This window comes from Perca flavescens, chromosome 13 (genome assembly GCF_004354835.1).
Source record: "Perca flavescens isolate YP-PL-M2 chromosome 13, PFLA_1.0, whole genome shotgun sequence".
Taxonomy (NCBI): Eukaryota; Metazoa; Chordata; class Actinopteri; order Perciformes; family Percidae; genus Perca; species Perca flavescens.
Genome location: NC_041343.1, coordinates 16,716,894 through 16,725,874, shown reverse-complemented (window position 1 = coordinate 16,725,874; position 8,981 = coordinate 16,716,894). Strand labels below are relative to the sequence as shown.

Below are 8,981 nucleotides of genomic sequence, written 5' to 3'. Positions count from 1 at the left end.
ACTCCATCTGGCCCCAGCAAATTGTAAGGACTTAGCTTTCTTCCTGATCAATGGCTTCCTTAAAGCCAGGCCACTGTCATTGCAGATTTAATGGGATATTATTCATGCAGCAAGACAGGCAATAAAAATGGTAAGACTTTGAATGCCCCTCTGTGAAAAAAAAAACAGCGACCTGTTTAAAGCAGAAATGAGGAAAAGAAGCAAATGATAATTTTAGAGCATGTTCACGTTTGTGCTTTCTAAGTTACAGTAAAGCTCACTGATTTCAATAAAAAAAATTTAGTTGACAGGCTTACCTGTTTCACCTGCTGAGCAAGCAGCAGGTGCTGAGAAAATGACATCTCATCATCTTTGGGTTGTTCAGCTTTTTAGCTTTTCAACTGGAAGTCTGTTACACACCATAGTCAGCAATATACTGTAGATTTATCACTTAGGCCTCTGCATACCCCCAAAGACAAAGGTGTATGTTTGCGAAATCACAAAGCCACTGCTCCAAGCAGTCACTTTAAGCTGTGCATGGTTTGAATGTGTAATGAAACATATTTTCATCTTGGTGACCTTTGGTCTGTCATTTTCTGTCTGAACTGTGATATGAGGTGGCTGTCCCAAGGTTTCTATATCAGGAGCTCTGAAGAAATTGTGCTCTAATTCTTGGTCCTGCAAGACAGACTATGCAGCTGTAAGTGAAATTGTTAGGCCAGAAGTGCCCACAAAACTGCAAAGTTGACATACAGTATAAGGTTACACAGCAATCAACCCACAAGCAGTATGCTGCTGAAAGCTAGTTTACTTTCACTTTTCACTTTTTCACTTTAGTTGTATTTTCACCCTGTACCATTAACACCTACATTCAGTTCAGTTAAAGTTTCAGTTCAAGTTTATTATCATCTGCATATTAGTACAGTAGGGGTGCTACGGTTCATGAAAAAACATCCAAAGCGCTCGGTTCGCTAGTATCGATTCGGAGCGTGTGTGTGCCGCACGGTTCGTCAGTACACTGTTAATGTGCACTAACCACCTACTACCGTAGTGCCCACTTTCGACACCTATGTTAAAACACTTGCGCTGCCTTCACACTGGCAGTTGAAATCAGCTCCGATACGGCTTCGAAACGGCCGGAAGTCATTCATTTCCTATGGAGATTAGCAGACCGCATGCGAATGGGTCCGAACCGGGTCCAAACGAGTGCGGTGCAAAGAAAATCGTGTCAGTTGGTCATCCGGATGCGTTAAAAAAATTTAACTCTTGCAAAAAGCTACAGACGGTTCCTATCCGAAGGAAGTTAGCGTTGCCATGGTACTGATAAACAAACCTGCTAATGCTAATTGGTTAGCTAGCAACAGACGTCTAACTATTGACATTATACCGTTATATCACATTTAACCGACCTGACATGTCAACATCCTGGGCAACTTTACTCCACGCAGCAGAGGTCAGAGAGAATCGGACATTCAGACACTTATCAGTCCTTCTAGTTGTTCTGCCATTTTTGTAAATCGCTTCCGAAGCTTTTCAACGGTGTAGTACGACGTTCGCTGGGGGCGTATTACGGAGCTGATTTCAACTGCCAGTGTGAAGGCGGCGTTACTGGAAATGTCGAGCAGGATGAGTTTGACGAACGCAACTCATGGCAGCTGATTGGACGATCACATCACATGGGTCTTGCTGCTCCCAATACAGACTTTAATGGCGGCTCGTTCAGAATACAATATCGTATTTTACGAAAATAGTTCACCGAAACATGTTTCTGAAAACATTTTAAGCGAGAAATAGGCCATGCAGTTGCTGAATCTGTCTTCATTTCAAATCGACAAAGGTCAGTTTAAAAGATTTTCGTCAGATTTTGAGAGACACAGAGCCGACCGCTCCTCAAGTGGAGAGTGGTGCTGCTGCTGCTGCAGGTCACGTCACGTCACATGCAGAAATGTCAAGTGGGAGAGAGGCTACCTGGAGTTGGAGGATGCGCCAGCATCGTTTATAGTCTGGTGTGTGGGAACATTTTGGATTTCACGTTACCTATGATGAAATAAAACAATATATAGAACTGCCACTGTGTGCACGTATTGTGCAACATGCATTCAATATGCTAATTTTAGCTATATATCATATGCGGAAGTATATTCTGGAGTGTTAAAGATTAAAAGAAAAAATAACAAGAACCGTACAGAACCAAAAACCGTGACCCTAAAACCGTGATACGAACCGAACCGTGGGTTTTGTGAACCATACCACCTTATAGTACAGAGTACCACAGCAATTAAATACAATGTGCCTTGGCACTCTCTCAGCACCAGTCAATAGTAACAATTATAAATAACATAAATAGATTTTAAAATCATCTAGAATATCCAAGCACAGTAGACATAGTGACTACGTTCAGACCACAGCCCTCCTTCCTGCTGTGCTATCATTCAGTAACCTTATTACCTGGGGGTAAAAACTATCTCTAAAACGTGATGTGTGCTTTGGGATGCTCTGCAAACGTCTCCCTGATGGAAGGTGGGAGAAGAGATTGTGTGCAGGATGACTAGAATCCTGCATAATACCTTGTGCCTTCTTGGTGCTGCCTTTCCAGTAGATGTATTGTAGCGGTTCAAGTGGAACTCCAATCATTTTAGATGCAGTTTTGACCACTTTTTGTCAGACGATTAAGGCCATGTGAAGTAGCCCTGCCAAACCACACTACAATGTTACTTGGCAATATAGTCTCAATTGTACAGCGGTAAAAGTTCTGTAGAATGTTAAGGGACATACCATATTTCTTGAGACACCTCAGAAAATACAGCCTCTGATGTGCCTCCTTAATGGCACACCTGATATGGAACGACGATGTGAGGGAGTCTGAAATGTGGATGCCTAAGAACTTAAAGGTGTTGACAATTTCAACTGGAGATTTGTTAATATAGACAGGTGTATGTTTGAGTTTGTTCTTTCTAAAATCTATGATGAGCTCCTTACTTTTCCCCACATTGAGGGACAGATTATTTCTGCAGCACCACATGATCAAATTCCTCACCTCATCCCTGTAGGCAGTTTCGTTATTGCTGTCAATGAGTGCTATCACAGTAGTATCGTCTGCAAATTTCACGATGCTGTTAGTGGGATGTTTTGCAATACAGTCATGGGTATACAGACTGTATAATAGAGGACTGAGACAGCAGCCTTGAGGTGCTCCAGTGTTTAATACTATAGAGGCTGAGTATGTCGTGCCAACTCTGTCTGGGGGCGGCCTGTATCCACCTGCAGATGGAATTGCAAAATAGAAGGTCTGATAGTATTAAAGGCACTGCTATAATCAACAAATGGCATCCTGACATACTTATCCCTGCCCTCTAGATGTTGGAAGACATTATGTAAAGCCAAGAATACAGCATCATCCACAGCTCTATTTGATCTGTATGCAAATCAGTGGAGACAGGTATGCTGTTGTTGATATATGCGTTCACAAGCTCTTCAAAACACTTCATATTCACAGAAGTCAATTGCTACAGGTCTAAAATCATTCATACAGGTGGAAATATTCACTACTGACATTCACCCCCATTAGAATGGAGGTGAATCGAATTTTACTTGTGATGCAAAAAGTGATGTCATTATCCAGATTGGATGTTGTATAAGAAAATTCATATTGTTGTTCAGTGTTTCAGATGTTCAAATTACATTATAATTCATTACGATTTCCACATATTTGTCATAAAAACAGAAAATGTTGCAGTGGTCAATGTTGGATTCGTTTTGGTCGGATCTGGTTGCAGCTGGCGGAAGTGCAGAGAAACAACAAATAAACCAAATGTTGAGGTAAAAAAAAGAATGGTACAAAAAAAGTTACATGCACTAGTGCATGTACACAAAAGTATTTTGATGCCTGTTGATGCATTAAAATCCTCAATTGTACCATGAAAGCTAACATAAACATAATTTACAATACACCGCAATGGAGCATTTACCCAATGGGCCTTTTTATCATCTCTTGAAAATAAAATAAAAACCAAAGCAGATTTTATATCTCTGTGAAAAAGACCTCAAGATGAAAGTGTGTGCTCACCGTAATTACATTATTTTTTATTTTGTTATTATCTTGACACCCTCTATATCGTGCCAAAGTCAAAACAAGCAGGCCAGGAAGAGAGAGGAGCAGAGAGGAAGCTTTAGAAAACGGATCACGCATTACATACATATTTATCATGGATAAAAAATGATATATTAAGAGTTAGCATTGTAATAAGTTTGCAAGCAGGCAACAAATCAGATGTATATGGTTTGATGTGCATTTAAATTTTACTTGTTATTGACCACAATTTGATGAGGAAACCAAACTTATCTTAGCTTTCCACTTTCAGTCAAATTATTTGCGGAGGGACTTAGTACCTGTAAGGCACTTGCATCGCACACCAAAATGGCACGTGTCTCTTTATTCCATTACAAATGAAAGATTTAGCAATTATTGTTATGTAACACTTTGTAAACACCAAGAGTGTTTGACTTAGGAAATCTTTTTGCATAAAACATACCTGCAAGCTTGTCACCTTTCAGCGAAATTCACCGTTTTGAATCTTAATATGTCATCCATGTGAATCGTGTAGATTTGTAGAGTTGGGGGGTGGGGGGTGGGGGGGTGCAGGTGCCAGACAGCATTTTCCAGACCGGAGTAAGGGAAAGAGTTTAATGTCGTGATCTTCGCAAAAAAATATGTTTGACGTCTCGCGTATTGGCCAATCAGCTTCAGGATGTCTAACGTTATGCCGTCTCCATCGTCTTCTCATTCCCTCCAAATTTTCAACCTTTCACTCCAAGTTTAACTTTGAACCAATTTTCTACTATGGCAATGAACACTACTTTTGAAGTCAGTCTTGTTTGATGGCATTACAATGTAATATGCTGTTTAACTAACGTAACCGTACTTAATCTGGGGAGGACTGAGTGGGTCCTGAGAGTCCCCCACACCCAATGACTATGGCCTCAATGTTCAAATAAATGAGCAGGTTGTCTGTTTAGCAGCCTGGGCTAGCACCAGCTTCTTAGGCAGAGTAAAGTGGGCTTCAGATTATATGGTGGCCACCTGAAGTGTGTGCGCAGTGTATATACAGTAAGTGCTGAGTGAACCTGACACTGCCCCTGCTTTACGTAAACCTAGCTAAACAGGTGAGGCACCCCTACCCCCAGGTAAGTAATATAGGAATATGAGGTAATAAAATATGGAAGAAAATGCATTGTATGAATTTAGGAATAAACATGTTTTGTTTACTGTGTGACTTCACTGTTATCAATAGTCATTAATGAACACCACCTTTTTCATTTAAAGATAACATGAAGCATAAGAAACAAGCATGCTATTGCATTCAGTGACACTGTTTAGGCTACTCAAGACCACAAAGTTAACCCTTCACATAGGCCATAACCCTTCTCAAAATATGATTACCTCCTGACAGGCATATAACATGAAAACATTCACATTGGTAACTTCAACAGCAGTTAAGCATACAGAAAAACACTTTGCTTTCCAGTGTGGGTGTTGTCAATATGTATGAGCTGACAGTTTTTCTCTTTCCCAGTCCTTAGCGGTGTGAGTGTGCGTGCGTGTTGAGCACAAGTGTACGTACCAGCGGCGTTGCTGTACAGTTCAGTTCAGTTCACTAGGCGCTGGTAGGGTGTGTTAAGAATTCTCTAATAGACATGTTCGTTCTGATTTCTGGAGGAGAAAGGAGAGGCTGTGGTCGAATTGAAAGTTAAGCAAAAGGTTTAATGAAACTGCATGAAAACGACAAGACAAAACACAATCAAACATAAAACATAAAACACTGCAGCTGACAGCGGACTGATCTCATGCTTCTCCTTGCGGAGTTACAGAAGAACAGTCCTGAGACATTCCCCGGATCATACATTTATTCCCCTACATCTGGGTGGTTTCTCAAATGAAATCTTCCCCTATTGGTCAGATGTCTCTCAAAAGAAAAGTTGTATGTTCCTGAGGCTACACCCAGTCACAGGATCTTACTGAGACGGTGTCAATTGTTTCCAAACTACAGCAATACTCGTTCTTTGTCTTAATCACGTCTGGCTCAACTGGCAATGGCTCTCAAAGTTGTTTAAACAATAAGTCTTTCTAGCGCTTTTACATTTATGCTAAATCAGCAATGACCTAATCAATTCTTTAGAAGCTTGAGAAGGTGTGAGCCAGACAAATGCTGATGCTGACAATTGGTTGATTCAGTGCTTCCTCCAGCTACAGTGTTCATTCAACTAAAAGTACATTTTTATCAGACATCACCAATGTTTTAACTTTTTTTTTAAACCTAACAGGTGTATGTGTGAATGCACGTAAGTAGCGGTCTGATGTCCCTTCCAGTGCAAATGAGAGTGAGCGCGTGTGTGTAAGGGCACAAGCGCAGTGTCAATTAGTCCAGTTCCTTGTTCGGTTCTGACTGCACACAATATCTTGTTTTGAAAGTGTGGTGCAGATATTACCCATGAACAGCAGAAATCGCACTTGAAGGATGTCTGATGGGTGCGGAGAAAAGCCAGTTTTCCCTTCTGCTTGCAGGGTAGCCCACAGCTACAAACTTGAGATTGCGTCTTCCCACGCAGTTCACACACAGAGTGGGGGAGGGGTGGCGATAGCGTTCCAACACTGCACCCATTGATATCTTCGACGTTCAAACTAGCTCTTACTAAGCAAAACTCTGGTAAAGTTGATTATCGATATTCCACTATAACACAAGTTGCATACTGTGTACAAAATGCAGCCCTACCTAAATTTACAGACTTGTCACTTGTTTATGAAACAAGGCTTCTTGATGACACCATAGACTAGGGCTACCACCTCTTAGTCGATTAGTCGACTAATCAGTCGTTTTGGTCTTAGTCGACTAAGATTTCTTTAGTCGATTAGTCATTTTTTTATGCTTATTACTTATTTCCAAGAAACTTCTGAGCACATTTATGGTAAACACAAGATTTAAAGTGGTGCTTTTGCAGGATTAATTGTGGAGAAACTCAGTTTTACAGATGGTTAATTAACTACATTTATATTGTGCTTTTCTAGTCTTAACCACCTCTCAAAGCGCACAGCTCTGTCAATTAAATCAACTAATCGATTAGTCGACAAAATCGTATAAGTGTTAGTCGACTAAGAATTTCTTTAGTCAAGGACAGCCCTACCATAGACTGTAACAGTCTATGGATGACACCCATGCTCCACCCTCAACATTTAGTCATCTTGCCACCAAGAGCCATGCAGCCTTTTTTCTCAGTGAGTAGGCCTACACTATCATACAATCTTACTCACCCCTCAGGTAACTGGCAGTATTAGAGGCTGGTATACAGTGTTCAAAATTTACTTTTTGTCCACCAGCCAAATGGCTAGTAAATGTTCAAATTTTACCAGCCACTCAATATATTACCATTGTTTTTTTTGGCTGGTGAGTGAAGCAAATCTACCAGCCAATGGCTGGTATATAAATGTGTTGAAGGGGAGTGTGATTAAGTTCACCAGCGGAGGCGGACTTTTTGGGCCGTGCAAACACCGCGTCCCTCTTTCATTCCTTCAACCAGCTTCTTGAAAAGGACAGTGTAGCAATGTTTGCGCATATCCAAAAACCTGTTGACAAGTCTTTGATAATGTTTAAAAGTAGCTGTGTTTCTCCTTATCGGGTCTCCAGCATTGCAAACTGTTGGCTGGTTGGTTTGTGTACAGAAACCATAGCAACACACAGAGCTGACCATAAGCCTGTGGTAAGAAACCCCGATTGAGACTCATATTCCGAATGCGCTGTATACATGTCCAAAGAATGCCTCTAAAACCCGAATAATTCCAGAATATCCCACTTAATCGGAAAATAATATATTCAGAATATCCAACCAGAATATGCTGTTTACATGACCTGTATCAAATTTGGAATAATAGTGGAATATTGGTGTGCATGTAAATGTACTGAGTGACAATAGACATGACATTGAGTAAGTCAGACAAAATGAATATACATTTAAAAGTTAATCAGTTTAAATAGAGCGCTCTATTTGGGAAATCCAATCATATGCTTAGGAGGGAATCAACTGAGCCATCAGCTGGTGTGCTGGCTTAGGGACTGTCTGAGATAATAGCCGAGCTTGACTCTGTGAGTGATTCCGTAAGTGAAAACAGCTGGTAACAGGGATTAATCCTCAAACTTTGCAGTCAGGCTCTCCAACAGTTACAGTTACTTCTATAAAATCAATGAAGAATTATTCCACTTGCTCAGCTACGTTGTCTCTGACTCAGCTATATTGAGACTGTAAAGTAAAGCAAAAAGGTGATGTCTATTTGAATTTGATGATCATGAATAATTTGATTACTAAAAATCCTCGATGCAAAACTATTTGCCTAGAAGCTTTTGTTTAATTAATGTTACCAACGTTGTATCGCTCACGGTGTTTCCACACAGAGGTTATTACTGTCGCACACCGGGCTGACGCTGTTAGCGACACATGTCATGAAGACCGATTACAAAATTAAGAAAGAGCATAAGGGGCTAAGAGAAGAGACAGGCTGGGGAAAACAACAGAAAGTGTCCAAAGTTTGGAATCAGTTCCAACGTAATTAAAACGAAAACTGTACGGTGTGTCTACTGCAAAATCAAACTAGCTTGCCACAATAATAGCACAACGCCAATGCTTCAGCATCTCAACAGAAAACATGGAGTCTAACTTCATCATCCATTCCACGAAGCGGACCCGACAAAAGTAAATCACAGTCATATGGACGATGAAACTACACCAAACACAACAACGACCAAAATCAAAGACAAGAAAATACGTAGTGGTGACCACAATTTGATCTAAAGAGACAGAAAAACAGCAGATTTTTGCCCACCATTTTCTCTCACTCTCTCTCTTCACAGAGAAACAGATGATCAACGATCTACTAGCATAAGTGTAACAGAGCTGTGTAGCATTGTAATCAAATATAAATGAAAATAGGTTGAGTATAACTAATATTTACATAT

At 40.5% G+C, this 8,981-nt stretch overlaps 1 long non-coding RNA gene across 1 annotated transcript in view; it reads left to right on the top strand.

The window, feature by feature from the left end:
- Nucleotides 1–8,981, top strand: part of LOC114566202 (uncharacterized) — a 72,912-nt gene that overhangs the window by 63,265 nt on the left and 666 nt on the right. The window lies entirely within an intron of this gene.